The 20,473-nt window shown below is 34.9% G+C and overlaps 1 non-coding gene across 1 annotated transcript; it reads right to left on the bottom strand.

The window, feature by feature from the left end:
• Positions 1–8,977: 8,977 nt before the first annotated feature.
• Positions 8,978–9,050, bottom strand: TRNAK-CUU (transfer RNA lysine (anticodon CUU)). Its single transcript has one exon. It is a non-coding gene; the product is annotated as a tRNA-Lys (tRNA).
• Positions 9,051–20,473: the final 11,423 nt, after the last annotated feature.

Raw genomic sequence — 20,473 nt, forward strand, 5'->3', positions numbered from 1 at the left:
CCCAATCAGTTCTTAATTTATTTGAAACCATGCCAGGGAAGTGGTGTCAGTGTGGTGTGCGTGTTCGATATATGTATATATAATAAAGATGACACATAAGTAATAACAAATATAATTATATATACCTAAATACATATAATTTATGACTTCCCACCATAGTCACAGATTAAACGTTTAGGTATAATTTATATCTTCACTTGGTATTTGTGTATTCATCAACATAGAGAATACTACGTCATGCGGCACTATCGACTGGTTTTTAAAGTTTACTTAAATTGTGTGCTATTGTATGTATCATTCTGCCATTTGCTTTTTGTGTTGCAATCTATGCTTTTGATGATTCACCTTAATACATGTATCTCTAGTGCATTCTTTTCATTTTTTAAAAATATTTATTTATTTATTTATTTATTTATTTATTTATTTATTTTAGAGGGAGAGAGAGAGTAGGAGCAGGAGGGGCAGAGGGAGAGGGAGAGAAAACCTCAAGCAGACTCTATGCTCAGCACAGAACCCAATGTGGGGCTCAATCTCACGATCCTGAGATCACAAGGGGAGCCGAAACTGAGACTGACGCTTAACCGACTGTACCACCCAGATACCTCTAGTGTGTTCTCTTCAGATGCTATATAGTATTCCAGTATATGACTATGTCATAATTTATTAATCTGCTCTTCTATTGAATGCCATTTCTACTTTTAAATCGTTTTCATTAGAAACCTGCAATAAATATCTTTACACCCATCTCCTTCCACACATGTCAAATTTTCTCCCAGTTATATACCCACCAGTAGAACTGCTAATTTAGAGATTATGATGTCAACTTTATGAGATATTTCACAATTGCTCCCCAAAATAGCGGTACCAATTCACATGTTTACTAGCAGTCTATGATAGTTACTGTTACTCTTGGTGCTGTCATTATTTAAATTTTGCCAATCTGACATGACATCTCACTGTTATTTTTCCCCTCTAATTATTGGTTAAGTTGAGCATCTTTTCATATGTTTAGTATTAGGTTACTTTTTATTTGAATTGCCTGTTAATGGACTTTGTTCATTCTTCTATTCACTTACTTAGAAAAATAAATAAATTCCTTTGTCATTTATATGAGTTATAAATATCTTTTCACATTCTGTGGTTTCTTTTTTCAGTTTGTTTTTGTGTCTTTGTTAAACATAAGAGGGTTTTTTTATTTATCTTGGTATCATCAAATTCACCAATCTTTGGCTCTACTTTTTGTGTCTTGTCTAAGAAATTTTCCACATCTAAATGTTATGAAGATATTCCATATTTTTTACCAAAAGCTGCTTTTAACATTTAGATCTCTAATCCATCTGGACTTTATTTTTGTATATGGTGTGAGAATGGGATCCAATTTTACTTTATTTTTTCCATATGGTTAACCAATTGTCCCAGTACCATTTATTGAACAGTCCTGCCTCTTCTCATTGATTTGTAGTGCCACCTTGGTCATATTTCAAGTTTCCACATATGTAAGTATCTGTTTCTAGGCTCTCTATTATGTTCCTTTGGTTTATTCGATTCTTTCTATGCCAATACCACACTGTCTCATTTTCTATAGCTCTATAAATTCTTGATTTATTGGCTCAGACAAATTTCCCCCTCCCCCCAACTTATTCTTCTTCAGATTTATTTTGGCAATTCTTGATTCTTTGTGCTTCCATATTAATTTTAAGATTGGCTTGTCAATTTCCATAAAGTCTCATATTTTGCTTAGAGTTTTATTTATAGGGTATTTTGAAGGGAAATCGACATCATTACAATTCTTGAAGGTAGTAGTGCTAACTGTATTCAAATATTTTTTTGTTCTTCAAATATATTTAATTTTCTTCTTAGAGATCTTAACTATCATGTACTAGGTTGATCACCATGTATTTTATATGCTTTTCTTTCTATTTAATTTTCTGGCTGGTTTGTGGAATGACAATGATTTTAGCATGCTGATTTGAGTCTAGTAAACTTATCAAACTTTCTTATTAATTCTAGTAGCTTGAAGAGTTCCTGGTTTTTCTTTGTTTAAAATCACATAGTTTACAAATAAGGTAGTTCTGTTTCCTTTTCAAATTTTGTACTACTTAATCTTTTTCTTCTTGTATTGCATTGGATCAGACCCTCAACATGCTGTTGACTACAAATGGATATAGTGATATCCTGGTCTTGCTGTTGGAAACACTTCTAAAATTTCACCTTTGAAGTGTGATATCTGTAGGCTTTTCATAGATATTCTTTACTACAGACTATTCCTAGTTTGTCATGATGGTTAATTTTGTGTGTCGACTTCGGCTATTAGGTGCCTACATATTTTGTGAAGCATTATTCTGAGTATATCTGCAGTACTGCTTCTGCATAAGATTAACATGTTTTAAAAGATTTTATTCATTTATTCATGAGAGGCAAAGACATAGGCAGAGAGAGAAGCAGGCTCCCTGCATGGAGGCTGATGTGGGACTCAATCCCAGGACCTGGGTATCATGAACTGAGCCGAATGGCAGATGCTCAACCCAGAGCCACCTAGGTGTCCCTGGGTGGTGTCCCAAGATTAACATTTAAATCAGTACAGTGAGTAAAGTGGATTGTCCTCCCTAATGTGGGTGGCCCCATTCAATCAGGTGACAGCCTGAATAGAACAGAGGGTTATCCTTCACTGAGTAAAAAGGAATTCTTCCTGCTTGATTGCTTTCAAAATGGGACATCAATTTTTTTTCCTGCCTTCAATATCAAACTGAAACTGGCTTAAGACCCTACCAGCCTTCAAGCTGCAACTATATCACAGGCTCTCTTGGTTCTCTGGCTTTTGGACTTGGACTAGAACTGCATCATTAGCTGTTCTGGCTCTCTAGTTTGCCAACTGCAGATCTTGAAACTTGTCAGCCACCATAATTGCACAAGCCAATTCCTTATGATAAAACACAGATACATCCCATTGATTCTGTTTCTTTGGAAAATCCTGACCAATGCATTTGCAACCAGGTTTTATATATGCATCAATTTAATCATGCTCACCACTGCAACTACCCTAGTAGAAGCCACCAATGCATTTCATCTGAGGTACAGCCATTTTCTGGGAACTAGTTTATCCCCTTTCACTGGCTTTCCCATAAATTACACTTGTACTAGTATAGATTATTCTTTACACAGTAGCCAGGGAGGTTATTTAGAACACAAATGAGATCTTGTCATTCTTCTTCTGAATACCCTCCACGGTTTTTCCATTACATCCAGAATAAAATTCAAAGTCCTTATTTTGGCACCCAAAACTGTATATGATCAGGGTTCTAGCAATCTCTCCAATTTCACTTTCTATCTTTAGCTCCATCACTCTGTCCAAGTTACTGCTTCTTATGTGTACCAGGCATGCTCCTAAATGTTCCTCCTTAATCTTTGATCCAAGCAAGACTCCTACCTTGGAGCCTTCACACTCATGGATCCCTCTGCCTGATGTGCTCCCGCACTGAAAACTTTGTCTCACTTCCTCACTTCATCCAAGTATCTGTTCAAAATAGCACTCTTCATTACATTCTACCTCATTTTCCTGCTTTGGTTTTCTTTGTAGCAATTATTATGTCATGATGTTTTATAATTAACTGTTTATTTGATTATCTTTCAATTCATCCACTTGAAATGTAAAATCCATGAGGCAGAGGAGTTTTATTTATGTGATATTCCCCATTACCGGGGAATATTGTGTCAATATTTTACCTTTTCCTGCACCTATGATTTAATTATGTGCTAATAAGTAGATTTTCTGATATTGAAACAGCTTTGTACTCCTGGAACAAATACTACTTGAACATGATGAATGTGTAGTTTTAATAAACAGTTAAATTCACTTTGTAATATTTTATTTAGAATTTTTATATCCATTTAGGAATTATTTTGTAGTTTTCTTTTTTAATAAAGTCCTTGACTAGTTTGGGTATCAACAGAAAATTAGCCTCATAGATTGAGCCAGCAAGCTTTATTTTTACTTTTATCATAAACAATTTATATAAATTAACAGATATCTGTTTTTAGAAAGTTTATTAAAATGCACCTATAAAGATGTCTTAGCTTTGTGTCTTTGGAGCAAGAGATTTTTAATTTCTTTAATAGTTACTGGTTTATTCATGTTTTCTATTTTTGCTCCAGTGAATTTTGGTAATTTTAATTTTTCTAGGAAACTACTGTTTCATCTAAACTTTTGATTTACTTAGTATGTTCCTATTGTTTTTTATATCTGTATTATGTCTATATTTATGTCTCTTTTTATTATTAACTATATGTACTCCTTATTTTTAAATTTTTTATCAAAGCTCTAATTTTTAGGCCTATTGATTCTCTATATTATTTCTTTACTTTCTACTTATTAATTTGTGCTCTTATCTTTATTACTTTATCATGTATACTGTTTTTATTGTTTTCTTTTTTTTTCTACATTCCTGAATTGAATGCCTAACTGATTTGTTTTGAATCTTTTTAAAAATTTTAAATATGTTAAAGTCTTTACTTGTGCTACCATGTACCCATTTTGGTATATCCCTCAGGTATTCCATATAATATTACTTTTATCATTATTTATATTTAAATATTCACCTAACATATGAAATATTTCAAAATTCAAACATATGTGGGTTCTTAAAAATTATTTTTAATTTATTTAAAATTACATAAATTTGGTTTTATATATATATAATATATATTATGTGTATGCCTTCTTTGGAATATATATATTTATATATATTATATATTTGGTTTATATATATTAATTAATTATATTATTTAATTTGGTTATATATATATAAAATATATATTATGTGTATGCCTTCTTTGGAATATATATATATTTATATATATTATATATTTGGTTTATATATATTAATTTCTTATAATTTATTAAGATGTCCTTGGTGGCCTAAAAAATAGTCAATTAAAAAATATTTCATATGGACTTGAAAGAAATGTAAATTTTTAATGGGGGGTATAAAGCTATATAAATTTTACTTAAAGCTTCTATATCTCTTTTGGTTTTGTCTATTGAATACAATTTGAAGATCATGCTATATGTTCTTCATGGATCATGACTTATTACGTCATGTACATCCTCATTTCTATTAATGCTTTTTGCTCAAGTTCTATCTATCTGATATTAATGTTAATATAGCAGCTTTGCTAAATATTTGTATACTATATCTTTTATCATATCTTTAATTCATGGCATATAGAAGTTAAGACACTTGTTCCAACTCATGCAGCTAACGTGCAAAATACTAAAACTTGACCCAGGCAATTCAGTACCAAAGCCCACATTCTCAACTGCTAAGCTATGACACTTCCTGGCATGTGCTTCCTGTCGTGTAGCCCAGCAGACCAAGTCTTCAAACCCTTTCATTCTATTGAATTTTTCACAGAAATGTTTATCTTGAGTTTAATATGCTCTAGGTTTTCCCCCCTTTTTGTGGCATCATTGATATGTACTTTTTGTTCTGTTTTAGACCTTACTTACTAATATTTTACCCTTATCAATGTCCACAAGTTCATCCATATTGTTGCAAATGGTAGGATTTCCTCCTTTTTCATGACACATTCCTGTGTGTGGGTGCATCACATTTTCTTTATTCATTCATCTGTCGGCTGACACTTAGGCTGTTGCCATGTCTTGGCTATTGTGAATAATGCTGCAATGAACATAGGAGTGCAGCTATCTCCTCAAAGCAGTGATTTCATTTTCTTTCGATATATATACCCAGAAGTGAAATTACTGGATCATAAGATATGTCTATTTAAATTTTTTAAGGAACCTCCACACTTTTTTCCATAACGGCTGCACTTGTTTACATTCCCTTCACCAGTGCACAAGGTTCCCTCTGCTCCACATCCTCACCAGCATCGGTTATCTTTTGTCTTTTTGATACTAACCCTTCTAACAGGTGTGAGATGATATCACATTGTGGTTTTGATTTGCATTTCCCTGATGATCAGTTATGTTGAGCACATTCTCATGTAGCTGTTGGCCATGTGTATGCCTTCTTTGGAAAAATGTCTAATGTCTTTTGCCCATTTTTAAATTGACTGATTTGTTTTTTGGCTATTGAGTTACATGAAGTTCCTTATCTGTTTTGGATATTTTCTTCTTCTTGGATATATGATCAGCAAATATTTTCTCCTATTCCATACGTTCCCTTTCATTTTGTCATTTCTTTTGCTGTACGGAAGCTTTTAAGTGTTTTTTTTTTTTTTTTTTTAAAGATTTTATCCCAGAGGTTTGTTAAGTTTGCTACAATCCTTTTTTTGTTTATTTCTGCTTGGTGCTTATGCTTTTGGTGTCATATCCAAAAAATCATCTCCATAACCAGTGTCAAGGAGATTTCCCCTTTTTTCTTCTCGGAGTTTTACATTTTCAGATCTTACATTTAAGTCTTTAATACTCTTTGAGTTCATTTTTGTGAGTGGTATAAGACAGAGGTTCAATTTTATTCTTTTGCATTTGAATATTTAGTTTTTCTAACACCTTTTATTGAAGAGACTATTGTTTCTTCATTGAGTGTTCTTGGTGCCCTTGTCAATATTAGTTGATCATACATGCATGGGTATATTTCTGGGCTCTCGATTCTGTTTCATCCATCTATGAGTCTGTTTTCATGCTAGTACCATACTGTCTTCATTTCTATAGTTTTGCAATATAGTTTGAAATCAGGAAAGGTGGTATCTCTAGCTTTGTTCTTCTTTCTCAAGATTATATTGGCTATTTGGAGTCTCTTGCTGTTCATTACAAACTTTCTATTTCTTTTCTTATAAGACAGCAAAGCGTTCAAGCATATTTGTCTTTTGTTTTCTGTTAATTGCTTGTTTGCTACATTGTCAGTTTTTAAAATATTTATATCCCCCAATATATAAACTCTGTCTTCTGTTTTTTTGAGTTTGACAGCTACATGGATTCAATTCTCCATCCTATGGTTTTTTTTTTTTTAATACATTAAGTTCTTGGTTCACTGAAAGTTTTCCTCTAGAAAATTATCTTTACTTGTTCTTGAATAAATTTGGACAGATATAAAATTCTTAGTTTATACTTTCTATTTCTTGTCTGTGTTCTAGAATTCATTCTTTCTATAAACTTTTCTGTAGTCCACCTTAACTATTATCTTTTTAACAAGAGACTCAAGTAATTTTTTTATTTTTAATAGGTAGAAAACTTATCAGAGTGTGTTTCTGTTTGTTTTCTAAGGCAATTTTTCCTAGCTTATGCTATACATAACCCCTTAATCTAAATATCTAAGGCTACTTATAGTGTTATAAATTTATCTTTAATTATATCTTTTTAAAAACATATATTTTATTTATTTATTCATGAGAGAGGCAGAGACATAGGCAGAGGGAGAAGCAGCCTCTCTGCAGGGAGCCCGATGCAGGACTCGATCCTAGGACCCCAGGATCATGCCCTGAGCCAAAGGCAGATGCTCAACCACTGAGCCACCAAGGCATCCCTCTTTAATTACATCTTTAAATATTTTTATTCTTTCATAATTTATGTTTCATTCTAGTGTTGATATTCTATTAGATCGTTCATACTTGTTTTCCAGGAATAACATTTTCGAATTCTTCTAATCTCTTTTTAACTTTCTATTCTATTTTGCAACCTTTACAATACTTTTTTTAAGATTGTACTGATTTATTTCTTCATTTATTTGAAAGAGTATGTAGGAGGAGGGGTAGAGGGAGAGGAAGAGAGAGAATCTCAAGCAGACTCCATACTGAGTGCAGAGCCAGTTGAGGCGCTCCATCTCACAACCCCGATCCAATGACCTGAGCTGGAATCACAAGTCTGGAGGCTTAACTGACTGAGTCACCTAGGTGCCCCTCCCTTTACAATATTTAATACCCCTCACTGTTTTCAGTATAGTCTATTCTCTTTTGTGCTGCATCCAGTGAGGCCATTATGTCTATGATAGTTTTGTTTTCTCTTCCACTTCTTTTTAGCTTGCCAATTCAAATTACATTACATTCTGCTGCCTCCCCCTACATTTCCTACACTCGTATGTCTATACTTAGAATTCCTATTTAATGGAAGCAATAACTTCCTAACATTTTAAAATGCCAAACACTGTTCGGTTTTTATTTTTTTATTTTTTTTAATTTATTTTTTATTGGTGTTCAATTTACCAACATACAGAATAACCCCCGTGCCCGTCACCCATTCACTCCCACCCCCCGCCCTCCTCCCCTTCTACCACCCCTAGTTCGTTTCCCAGAGTTAGCAGTCTTTATGTTCTGTCTCCCTTTCTGATATTTCCCACACATTTCTACTGTTCAGTTTTTGAATGGTTATATATACTATATTTGAATGATTTATGGCAATTTTTTCAAAGTTCCTATTTAAATGAAGTTACTTCTTCCAGAACTAGCTATCTGTAGGGTGATATGTTTGTGGGAGGACTAGGGCTATATTCTAGATCACAAGGAATTCTGAATATACTAGTCTGTGAGTATTAGTGAATTACTCTTTCCAGCTGATAGAGATTGATATTTCAGGGCTTCTCACAATGCATTCTTTTTACTCTACCCAGTTTTCACCAAGAAACTGCTTCGGGCAAAATAGCTTATCTTTGTGTTTCTATTTCCTCACCCAGCTCCACCTGTCCTTTCTTTTTACCAGACCTTGTCTAAGGAGGCTTTTGCAATTAAACAATTCATCTAACTATGCTGCCCCAACAAAGAGTTGGTCTTTGCCCACCTTCAGTTAGATCCACAGCCTCAGGACCCTCCCTCAGCATCTTCTTGCATCTCTGTTTCAAAAGATTTGGTAGCCTTCCTTCTGTCAGGCTTCAGAGTTAAAAGTATCTCTTAGTGTCAGGGAACTGAGTTTTAGGTTTTTATTTCCTGTTCTTTTTCTTTACTTGTGTAATTTCTAAGACAAGAAGATGAGAATATCTTCTTCATTTCATTCATTTACTTTTATTTTTATTTTAAGTGAGCTCCATGCCCAAAATGAGGCTTGAACTCACAACCCTGAGATTAAGAGTCTCATGGTCTACCAACTGAGCTAGCCAGGCACCCCCATTTTATCCATTTAAAAACTGTACATTCTGTATTTAAATTTTAAGGAGTCTCTATGGCAGAAAACTTTTAAATACTCCATTTTAATTTCTCACTGCTTTGATTTCTAACTCTTTAGTCACATTCATTCCTTTCTTTATGACTATTTACAACTTATTTTCAATCCTGTGCAACTGAATTTTAGAAATAAGGGCATAGTCCCTACAAAGCATAAAAAACAATTTACTTTAGAGCCTTGCCTAAAACCTCTGGTATATACTTAAGGATACTATTAGTCTTCTTCTTTTTTTTTAAGATTTATTTATTTATTTATGATAGACATAGAGAGAGAGAGAGGCAGAGACACAGGAGGAGGGAAAAGCAGGCTCCATGCAGGGAGCCCGATGTGGGACTCGATCCTGGGACCCCAGGATCATGCCCTGGGCTGAAGGCAGGCGCTAAACCGCTGAACCACCCAGGTATCCCCACTTATTAGTCTTCTAAATTATCACTTCTTAGTATAGAATTACAATTAAGAAAATTTTATAATTATATGCTCAATAGAAAAATCACAATGAAATTGTGAAAAAACTTTTTCTCTATGATAAGCAGCAAACACCATGATGTATAACATACAAATGAAATGTTACAGTTAATTCCAAAATACACATATCACCATAAAGATCATTGTATAAAAGTTATGCTTGTGTGAAATTGGGAAGCTGATATAAAAAGGTATTATTTTGAAACACCAAGGCAACTGATAATGAAAACATATTCTCATACATTTTCAAATCAAGGACTGTAGCCATTAGAAGTGTCTTTCCCTTTTGTCATTTAAGGAATCAAACATGTTTAGATTTTGATAGGCAATTTAAAAAAATAAAATGTTAGTATATCACTTTGGAAGGGGGAGGCCCAGGTCCATGACACATTTCAGGCTACATTTTATGGAAGTATAGGGTTTTATTAAACTTCCTGTTTCTGCTGGCTGCTTGCTTGGGTAGCTGTGGAGGGCCATGTGATTATAGCAAATGCTGGATGTAAATTTATATCTTTGGCATAAAATGAAAGATAAAATTATCGGAAATCTGAAAATGTTTTTGCTTGTCTAACAATTTGATCTTAGAAGTTACTGTATACCACCTTAGAGAAGGAGAGGGACAGAATTAATGTCAATAGTCTAAATATTGGCTTGGGCTCCTGGCAAGTTTTCCATGAGAGGCAATGGAAGTGCAATTAATGCTTACCAGGAAGAACACTCAGATATTCTCCATCACAGGCCCACATGTAATCTGTGGGCTGGAAAGGGTTGAATGCTGGGTCCCCAGATAATTAAAGCAACTTGGCCCAAGGTAGCCTTAAATCTAGACACTAAAACTCAACAATTCTAGTTAAATTAGTAAAAAGTAAGAGTTTTAAATTTACATCTCAATTTTTGAGGATGAAAATAACTAATCAACACATGCACACAAGAATGGTTTCCCACTAAATGAAAAACTCTGCCCTGATATGCATAGTTTCTTTTTTTCATACTGAAACTTCTAGGCACTTATAAATCAGATACCCTCATTCTCTAACAATAAGGTTGTTGCCACAGCTGCACTAGTTCCATCTCCCCCTTCTCTGATTTTAGGGGGGACTAGAAACCAGTGTGGTTTGTTTTTGTACATAGTGACTTGGCCCAGATCACAGGAAGACCACAAGAGTCTGATAACACATTTGGACTCAGACTCCACACGCAAAAATAAAAACATACGTCCAAAAACCACTTTTTCACTCTCACTCCTATGCTTAAAACACCGAAGTTGTTGTTGTTGTTGTGGCTGTTGCTGTTGTTTGTGTTTCTTGCTCACACTACAATGCCCATGGTGGTCAGCTGGCTCTCTGCTCGTCACTCTCTACCTCCTGAGGGGACAGACAGTACTGCTGATAACTGAGTGCTGCAGAAGAAGAGGGGGAGCACATATTGTCCCTTAAAGCTTCCACATGGAAGGGACACATGAGACTCCCTGTCACATTTCATCAATGAAAGCAAGTCACATGGCTTTGTCTGAGTTCAAGGCGTTGGATATTGGAAATGAGTAGTACAATTTACCACTTTCTCTTTTTGTAACAGGCTGGGCACTTGAGGTATTAGAACATTTTTTTGGGACTATGTTCTACAAAACCTGAAAAGCAAAGCTATTTCCTTCTTCTTTCAGATGACAAATAAATGCACCTGGACCACTGTAAAGGAAATAGAAGTAGTAACTAAGTAAGAAAAAAGGAGTGTTCTTTGAAATATGGCTACTTTTAGAGGTATCCAGTGTTTCAGAACATGAAATGCCATGGAGGCATACCAGTCCACCTTCAAAGCTTTTAAAAGGCATTTTTTGGAAATTATTCACTTTATGATTGCCTTACTCTTCTCTGACCAATCTTCATCAGTCTAAACCCAACCGACAGCCCTAGAAATTATATGATGCTAGTTTACTTTCATTGTATATCAGTAAATTATTTGAAGCATTTTATTATAGACTTGTTTATTTAAGAAGCAATTATGCCAGCCAAAGAATTAATTATGACACAGGGCCTGCCCTTGAGAAGTGAGGATTTAGGTGGAGGCAAGGTTAGAATGGAGAATATACACAGCAATTACTTAAGGGTTGTATTATGCCAAAGCATTTCCAAAGCAAATGGGTTTTAAATTTATTGCATTTGTTGAATCCTTCTTCAAATGAAATTTTATGTGTAGGCCAAAGTTATGAGACACATAAAAGCAGAACTCCTCTGACTGAAATACGAATGGGACACTATAAATCTCTCCTGCTAGGTCCCTTATCTTACTTCCTTACAACCCTTAAGTTTCCTCTATGGAAGTTCCTGGGGGTTTTAGAGTATAGCTCAGGGAGAAAAAAAGAGACTTTTCTAATCCCTACTCTGTATATACATATGTTTATTTTGTCCAAATAGTTGAGAACAGATATATTTAATGTGTACTAGCCGTTTCCTGCTATATGTGTTGGGAAGGTCGTGCCACAGACTAGAATACAATTTTAAAGTAGAATTGAATGAGGGATAAAAAGAGGTAGATAAAAACGAGTGAAAGATGACAGTAGCAAGTTTCTTTCTCATTCTATTGCTGATCAACAAACCAGATGTTCCAAACCCAAACTTCTACGGATGACTTTTTGTGATAATTACTGCCAATTTTGTTCCTCAATTCTTCCCAACTGACCACATCAACTGGTGTATACTATGGACACTATGCAAATGTCTACAAAACATTTGAAGATTTCACGTATTTAGTAGGAGGTCTTGTATATATTAGGGTATTCCACATAGGTCTTAGATTGTGATAAGTATAAGATAAGCTCACATTTTTAGAAGCTGGCTTTTCAAAATCAACCAAATTCTAAGAGACCAATTCAGTTTTGTTTTAGCAAAATCTGTGAGGTAAGTGCCTGAGTATAAAAGCTATCTGAAGGTTTAGATATTGAGGTTTTCCAGGAACTAGATGTTGAGGCTAGAAAAGAAAATGATAACCTCACTAATTTATTCTGTATTCACTTTCTTCTTTCTGCCATGTAAGTACTTAACAAAAATGATAGAAAGTTCATTTATAAGGGCAGGAAAATAAATACGCATTTTTTTTAGTTTAGTTTAGAATTACGGGGTTCCAGAATTTCCATGACACACTGTTCAGATATGTAGGGGTTACATAGATGTCTGATATTTATATATCATTTTTGTCCTGCATGGTCAGATAATTCATGGACTTTATCATCCATTTGATTTAGAGGAAAATATCTTAAAAAGAAGTCAGCCAGAAATATGAACAGGTTATAATCCATGGGTAGCAAGGTGAAATTAGATTAACCAGAAACACAGAGCTTTCAACTGAGAAAAAAATCTAGGGAAATTAAAGAGGAAGGGTAGTAAAAATAGCTTTTGTTTAAATGTTCGAGATAAATTCAGCTTCCCAACTAAATATGTGTTTAGGAAAAAACTATAAAGAAGGAGAAAGTCATAGTAATTTGGTGGTAGAATATTATTAACACATGTTCCTTGTTGGGAGGATACACATTGATATTGATGTGTTGTTCCAATTTGTTTGCAGTCCCTCCAAACTGTCTGAGACAGCCACTACATAGGGCCACTACGTATGGTTGGGCAAGTTGTGCATTGCAAAGAGAAACATATCTAAGAGAGTGACATGGATGTCATGGATTTGCATATTTATTATAACAAGCCTCCAAATTTTTAAAAAATATTTATTTATTTATTCATGATAGACATAGAGGGAGAGAGAAAGAGAGGCAGAGACACAGGCAGAGGGAGAAGCAGGCTCCATGCTGGGAGCCCGACACGGGACTCGATCCCAGGACTCCAGGATCGCGCCCTGGGCCAAAGGCAGGCACCAAACCGCTGAACCACCCAAGGATCCCCAACAAGACACCAAATTACTCGAAGATGTCATATGTGTTAGCAACAGTCCTACTATCTGTTATTTAAAAAGTGTTAATTCTTCTGTAGAATCACTGCAACTCTATCGAAGCAGTTCCTGGGCAACAAGAATCAATCATTCCTCATTTCCTTTTCTCTTCAGGCTCATAAATGAAGTCTAAAATGTTCATTAGAAAAAAAAATAAATAAAATGTTCATTAGATCTTTTGAGTCTTTGGCATTCTAAAAGATGGCATCCAAAAGTTTGGGAATAAACCCAAAACAATCTGCTTTACTAACACAAGATGGGGATTGAGTCATTCCAAACACAAAAAGAATAACTGGACTTGGCAAAGGAAATTATTTTTTTCTGGATTGTTTACTGGCACATAGTAGCCACTCAAGGAAATATTTCTGGAATCAATTAGTGCCCATAGAAGCCATCATCTCTAGAATCATCCAAGATCTCCTTCATTTCAGGATCAGTCCAGTAGCTAAGTATTGGCAACTCATGTAGAATATGATATAATATCAATGACTATACTGGTGATGAAACTGATCATACATTATAGTGCTTTATATAGACTCCACCGAGTGATCTTTACTACATATCCATAATTTTCTAAAACAAGATTCTTCTCTTACATCTAGTCAGCTCTTCTCTTTTCTTTTCAGTTAGCCCAATGTCCAGTGTCTCACTGGATCTTCAGGCCCACTTGACATTTTCATCAAGAGAAGGAAAATCATTTCAAGTCCAAAGGATAAGCACCATCATGCTAAAAGGTCATAAAACACTAGGAGTTGCTCTTTAGCCATAGATTTTGAAGATAAGTCCAAAGAAAACATGGGACATGGTTTGGAACAAGCTTGCGTATACTTCATCATCAGGGCTGTGGTACACAGTATGAGAAGGCTTCAGGGGGAATTCAAACACTAGTGGAAAGGAGGGTTTTGCTTGCATTGGCTATAACAAATATGTTTTTACAATAAACAAATGGGTGGCCATAAGACATGCATGTCTGATGTTGAAGGAAAGCCTGTTTGCACCAAATAAATTACAGAAACAGTTCAAGAGCAGTTCATCCTAGTGAAAATATTATCCCTGAACTACTGGCAGGGTTAGTGTCAGGTTAGGTTATCTTTTGTACGAATGCCAATTGCACTCGCTAAAACTGCCTAAGGGCGGTCTGTTGTAACTTGTATACATTTCAGTGTTTTTCAGAAACCATCCGCACTTTTTTATTTTGGTTACACACAAACTCCACTTACTTTTCTCCTCTAGGGATAGACTTCTCCCCCTGACTATTCTTGAGCTTGGAAATCATCCCACTGCCCTCATGTCCTCCTGCCCTACCCTATCTTATGTGACTACATTTCAAATGAATGCCTGGGATAAAGGCCAGGCTGATGGTTGCCAATCCTGTACAAATCACAGAGCAGACACAACTGATCCAAAGGGCATCATTTATTCAAAGCCCAATACCTTAGTTCACCGAAGGTAAATGGCTTGTAAAATAGAGCCAGCAAAAACAATGAAGTAAGAATCTTTGGGGGGCATTAATTTCATAAAAAATTTTGAAAATTTTCAGACATTTGTAAACTTTGGCTTTCTAGAACACTACAGGAATTATATGTTATTATATTAAAATGGAATAATTCAGCATGGCTTCTGGTCCCTTTGTTGTCCAAGCCTCTGCACACAAATGGACACAGAATTAATGGAGTGGCTAACAAGGTAGATGGACACTTCCCAATGGCTGACAATACAGCCTTCAGAATCCGCAATTAGCACTTCCATTGCCATGATTTTCGAAGGGTTACAAAGAGAACAAAAACTTCAAGTCAACAGTCTATCACAAAGGATTTACTGAGCACTCACAATTAAGAACAGGTATCTGAGAGAAGTTATTTATAGATTGACTCAGTTACCTTTTTGTCTCATAAGGTAATTTAGAAATAGATGTCTGTCATACACTTGGTGTTAATGTTTATAATGGCATATCTTTCTTAGACAAAACATCCCTTTTTAATTTTTTTAAATAGTAGGAACAGATGTTCCTCCTTTCTCTGCTTGCAGTACGTTGGTGTTTTAGTGGGAAAAGTCTAGAGCTTCGAGGCAAAAGAGCAGGATTTGAGTTTCAACTCTACCACTTAATAACTGGGAAAATTACTAAAACTCTCTAAGTCTTAGTATCTTCAACCATTAAGCAAGAATGATAGAAATAACCTCTTCAAGCCTTATATAGATACAATTTTTCATGCAGGATTGCTCTTTGCAATCATGACACCTAAGTGAACACTTGTCAGTGGGGCATGATGAGAACCAGTGGAGCAAGATAAAAATACAGCGGCATGGGCTCCACAATCAGTGATTTGGATGTAGTGGATGGGGGTTAGGCCAGGGCATCCCCATTTAAAAATACCACAGTAGACCGAGGTTTGAGAACTAGTGTTTTTTTTTTTTTTGAGATCTAGTGTTTAATATATAAGAACCTCCTCCCTCTCCTTCAGCATGCTTCTACGAATATAATTCACGCATCTTCTAGAGATATTTGGCATACAAATAGAAACTTGATTTCCATGAAAATCTGTGATAATCTATCTACTAAAATCTACGGTAAACTGTAACAGGTTCTCATCTCTAAATATGAAAATCCATGGAAATGCAATCTACCTAGTGGTAAGAATTTGAATTAAGGTATGGTAAGGAAAGTTGATATTAATTCATTAAATTATCTTCCATGTCATTGCTAATGTTAGGGGATATATGTTAATTAAACTGACCAATAATTTGTAGAATCTGCAATTTTAAAAATGATATATTAGTCAAATAGTGTGAAGAACAAGAAAAAATGGTAGTTTTTAATTTCGTTTTTCATTACCATAGATGGACTTAATTGTTAATAGCATCACAACTCCCTCTTAATGCTTCTCGTAGGCTTATAGTTACTGAGGCTGACTTGATATGTTCTTTAAGCATTTTGAACTGAATCTTTCTGAAGTACCAAAAAAAAAAAAAAAAAAAAAAAAAAGATCAGTTACCATTTCATTATTTTTCATTCTCATTCACCTCTGAACTTCCTGGTTTTGTCCGGGCCAAAGTAAAATTGCCAAAACACCACGGGAAAGGCTGCTCTCACAGTATTTCTGGCTCACCAAAAATTTCTTGAGAAAGCCAGTTTCCATGAGATTTCAGTTCCAATTTTACAGACCCAAGAAAACTCAGGATAGTTCAGATAAAGTTCAGATAAGCATTCAAATTTTCAGTTACTTGTGCCAGATGAACCACTAAGTCATTTGACATGTTCACATCACTGTTGTAGGGAAAGAAAAAAAACTGACTAGAATTCTGATCCAAAATGGACAATTTTAAAGGAGGACAATACACTGAGAAGCCACTAGAGATTAATGGATAATTTGATTTAAAAAAATAAAAAATCAAAATAAAAATAATAACCCCATGACTTATATTTCAGGTATAAATGGGGTTTGAATGAAGTAACTGAGCAACAAACATTGAACAATAGCTTGTCTGAGAAATGCTACTGTAGCAACCAACACAAAATACAACTTCCAGAGATAATACTTTGCCCACCGGTTTATTTTTCTTAGCTCTCTTCCCCCTCCTTCCTTCAAAATGGAAATGGTAGTACGAGTACCATTATATGTTCCAGGAGGCATACTGCATTACTAATCCCAGGACCTGAAAATTCTCCCAGTATCAATTTCTCCTCTTAGCATGGGATGGGACAGGGAGGAAAAAAGATTATTTCAACTTTCAAATAATCATGTAAAAACTTAGCTTTGGGTTAGAAATTATCCTCTGAGGCAAGAAATAAATTCTGAATTCTCACAGGGTGAGTGATTTGACAACAAATTTGCTCACCAGAAATCAAGATCCTCTCATAACGGTCAACAAAGAGAAACATTACATGCACATCAGAGTCTCATTTTATATAACACAACCCACTGGGGTGTGAAGTTTGGTATAGCAAGTTTGGATCCCACCCAAGAAGATTCAGTTACTGTAAGTGCCAAAGGGAATTGCTCTCACATGATTTCACCTATAATACTTTCTGTGGCAGGAGGCCTGAAGAGAGTGATACAGCAAAACTCTATCACTCTCAGATATGGTAACCGAGTACTCTAGGCAATAAGAAACTGGCAATAAGTACCATTAAAAAGGAGTTTAGAAAGTTCATCATTCTACTAAAATTTTTATCATTTTCCCCTCCCAGGAGATAACATGAACAGTAAAAGCAAATCAAATCAGCATTTTCCTCACCCAGAATAAATAATCACTCTTCTTATCTAATGGGAGACTACCTACTTGCAAAGATGATGGATTTTTTGGATTTTTCAGTTACTGAGTTTATAACTACACAAACATTTTTAAATGAGTATTTCCATTTTGAATTATTTAAGTAAGGAAAAATTGATTAATGCTTACTTTAAAAGTGCCTGTTATATCTGTTTTCTTTTTATTCCGCCATTCCGCCACCCAACTTGGAAACCGAACTACTCATTATTTATCTGTATTTATCACCCATAGTAAATAATTCTTGATTCATCTTACAGAGGATCGACCTGCCTTCCAAGTATAAAAATATATGCCTCTAAATATTGTCCGTTTTCAATTTTCAGGAAGAAAAAGATGCCCCTTAATATTGTTAATTCTTAAATGTTTAGGTCATGTATTTTCCATAGTGAATATTAAAGCTCAAATTATTAGTAATTTATGTCATTAATGAAATTTATATTTAAACTCTAACTTAATACTCATATTTTGAAAGAAATAAATTACTCCAATATATGGGAAAGTATGCCATAATTGAAATATTATAAAAATATCAATTAGTATAACTTAATATTCAGTAGAATGAAAATAACTTAAACAATTCAGCATGTTCATCTAACTAATAATAAGTTTGACTTCTTTCTCTTCCCTCAACCATGCATTTGAGTAGGAACATGACTTATAGTAAATAATGAAGTAAGAGGTTATAGAAATCAAATATCTTGGGAAAAAAACATATAGATCTAGGCCATAAAATTTTAAATCATTAGTTATCTTTAATAGAGCATCTAGTATTTGTTAAACACTACCAAATGTCAGGCACTCTTCTAGGCATTGTACATATGTTGTATCATTTAATTTTCTTTAAACATTACAAGAGCAACTTCAAAATAGGTATTATTATTATACTTATTTACAGATGGGAAATCTAAGGTTAAAAAGAATGAAGCTAACTTGACTGTGTTCATGCATCTGGCAGAAGATAGAATTGATTTTTAAATCTAGGCCTGTTTAAACAGAAACAGACTCATAGATACTAGAAACAAACTGTTGGCTTTCACCCATTGTACAAATGACCCCTACTGCTATTCATATATTGCCTTTACTGCATATGAAGGATTATTTTCTTCTCTGTTTTTAATTTCCTTCCTGCTATAAGAGAGGAAGAAGCAAAAAGGCAAATAATGCAATGATTATAGTACTGGGATACTCCATGAAACAGATAACCTGAGCTATGCAGGTCAAAAAACAAACTGGAAACAAATAATAAAAAGATAAGTAAGTGGAAAATTCACTAGGGTGCAAACCTTTGAGCTATGTAGAGTTGATGATCTTTGGTGAGTTGGGGATAGAGGGCAGTGATGTGAAATAGCAGGATCCCAAAAAATGGTGTCAGCCTTTAAGACTACTTGGATGGCAGAGAGACCATCTGAGAGGCTAGATTGGCTTGACCTAAGAATGGAACCAGCCTGGCTATAAAGTTTGTGAATAGGCCTCACACAGTGCGAATAGTACAGGGAGACAGACAATAGTAAGAATCCTTGAAAGGCAATAACATGCTCCAGAACTAAGAGCCCATCTTGAACAAGTGACTCCATCTCTTTATGACTCATTTTTCTCATCTTTAAAGCTGTAGAGTACCTGTCTTTCTTCATAGGATCACTGAGTGGCTGAAGTAGGACAATGATATGAAGGCACACTAAAAAGAATAAGAACTTTCTCCACATAGCTACTGTGGTTCCAGAATGTGCTCCTTTAGATCTCTGCCTACAGATAAAGGCACTAAATAGGATTATTCTTTAGTTTAATAAGAAAATCACTGCATCTGCTTTTGGATTCTTTCACAAATGTTTCCTAAAATTTTTGTAGAAAATATCTTATTTCTACAAATGAATTATAAATGTTTCAAAAGCAAAAGGAAGGAGGAGGAGAAGGAAGAGGAGGAGGAGAAGAAGAAGGAAGATGAAGAGGAAGAGAAGGAGTAAGAAAAAGAACAAGAAAAAGAAGAATCGTCCTTTGCAGGAAATGGGGAGGTGAAAAGGGTTGGCAGGGAATAGCAAAGTAAAGATCCCCTATAAGATAAGAGAAAACTAAAACCCAGGAGAGAAGTTTGTAGGGAATGATCCAGAAATTCCTCACCCAGTGAGCCTGAAGCTCTTACAGATTTCTGAGGTGATAGAAGGCAAAAGTGCAGGGAATCCTAGGCACAGTGGCAACCAGCTGGGAGTTCAGAAACTGGGAAGAGGAAGATTACAAGCTGCTACTGGCAGGAGGGGGTGGCTCACCAAATCTATCTGTAGTAGGAATAATTGGAAGCACCCTCACCACATTGGTCTTGGTAAGGTTGTCTAATGTCCAAACTCATAGTAAATTCAAGTTGAGAAAAGAGGCTAAAACCTGAGCACCCCATTAAATGCTCCAGCCAAAGTAAAGTAGAATAGACCTTAAAAAGGTTTTGATAAGAAATCTGTGCTGGAAAACTCCCATTTTGATTTGAATTTTAAATTTGCCAATAATTTCTGTAAAACATTAGTTATCTTTTAATACAGCACCTACTATTTAAATGGGGTAGGAAAAGGTTACTACACAGAAAAAATGTGATGCTGTCTCTAATGAACTGAGAAGAGAAGGAATTTGTTCATGTCTCTACTGAGATAGTGGAAAAGAGCTGAAGGTCCTACCAGTTGGACGATGCGACCGTGGTGATAGTTGTTT

The sequence above is a fragment of the Canis lupus genome, chromosome 27, assembly GCF_003254725.2.
Source record: "Canis lupus dingo isolate Sandy chromosome 27, ASM325472v2, whole genome shotgun sequence".
In the NCBI taxonomy this organism is placed as follows: Eukaryota; Metazoa; Chordata; class Mammalia; order Carnivora; family Canidae; genus Canis; species Canis lupus.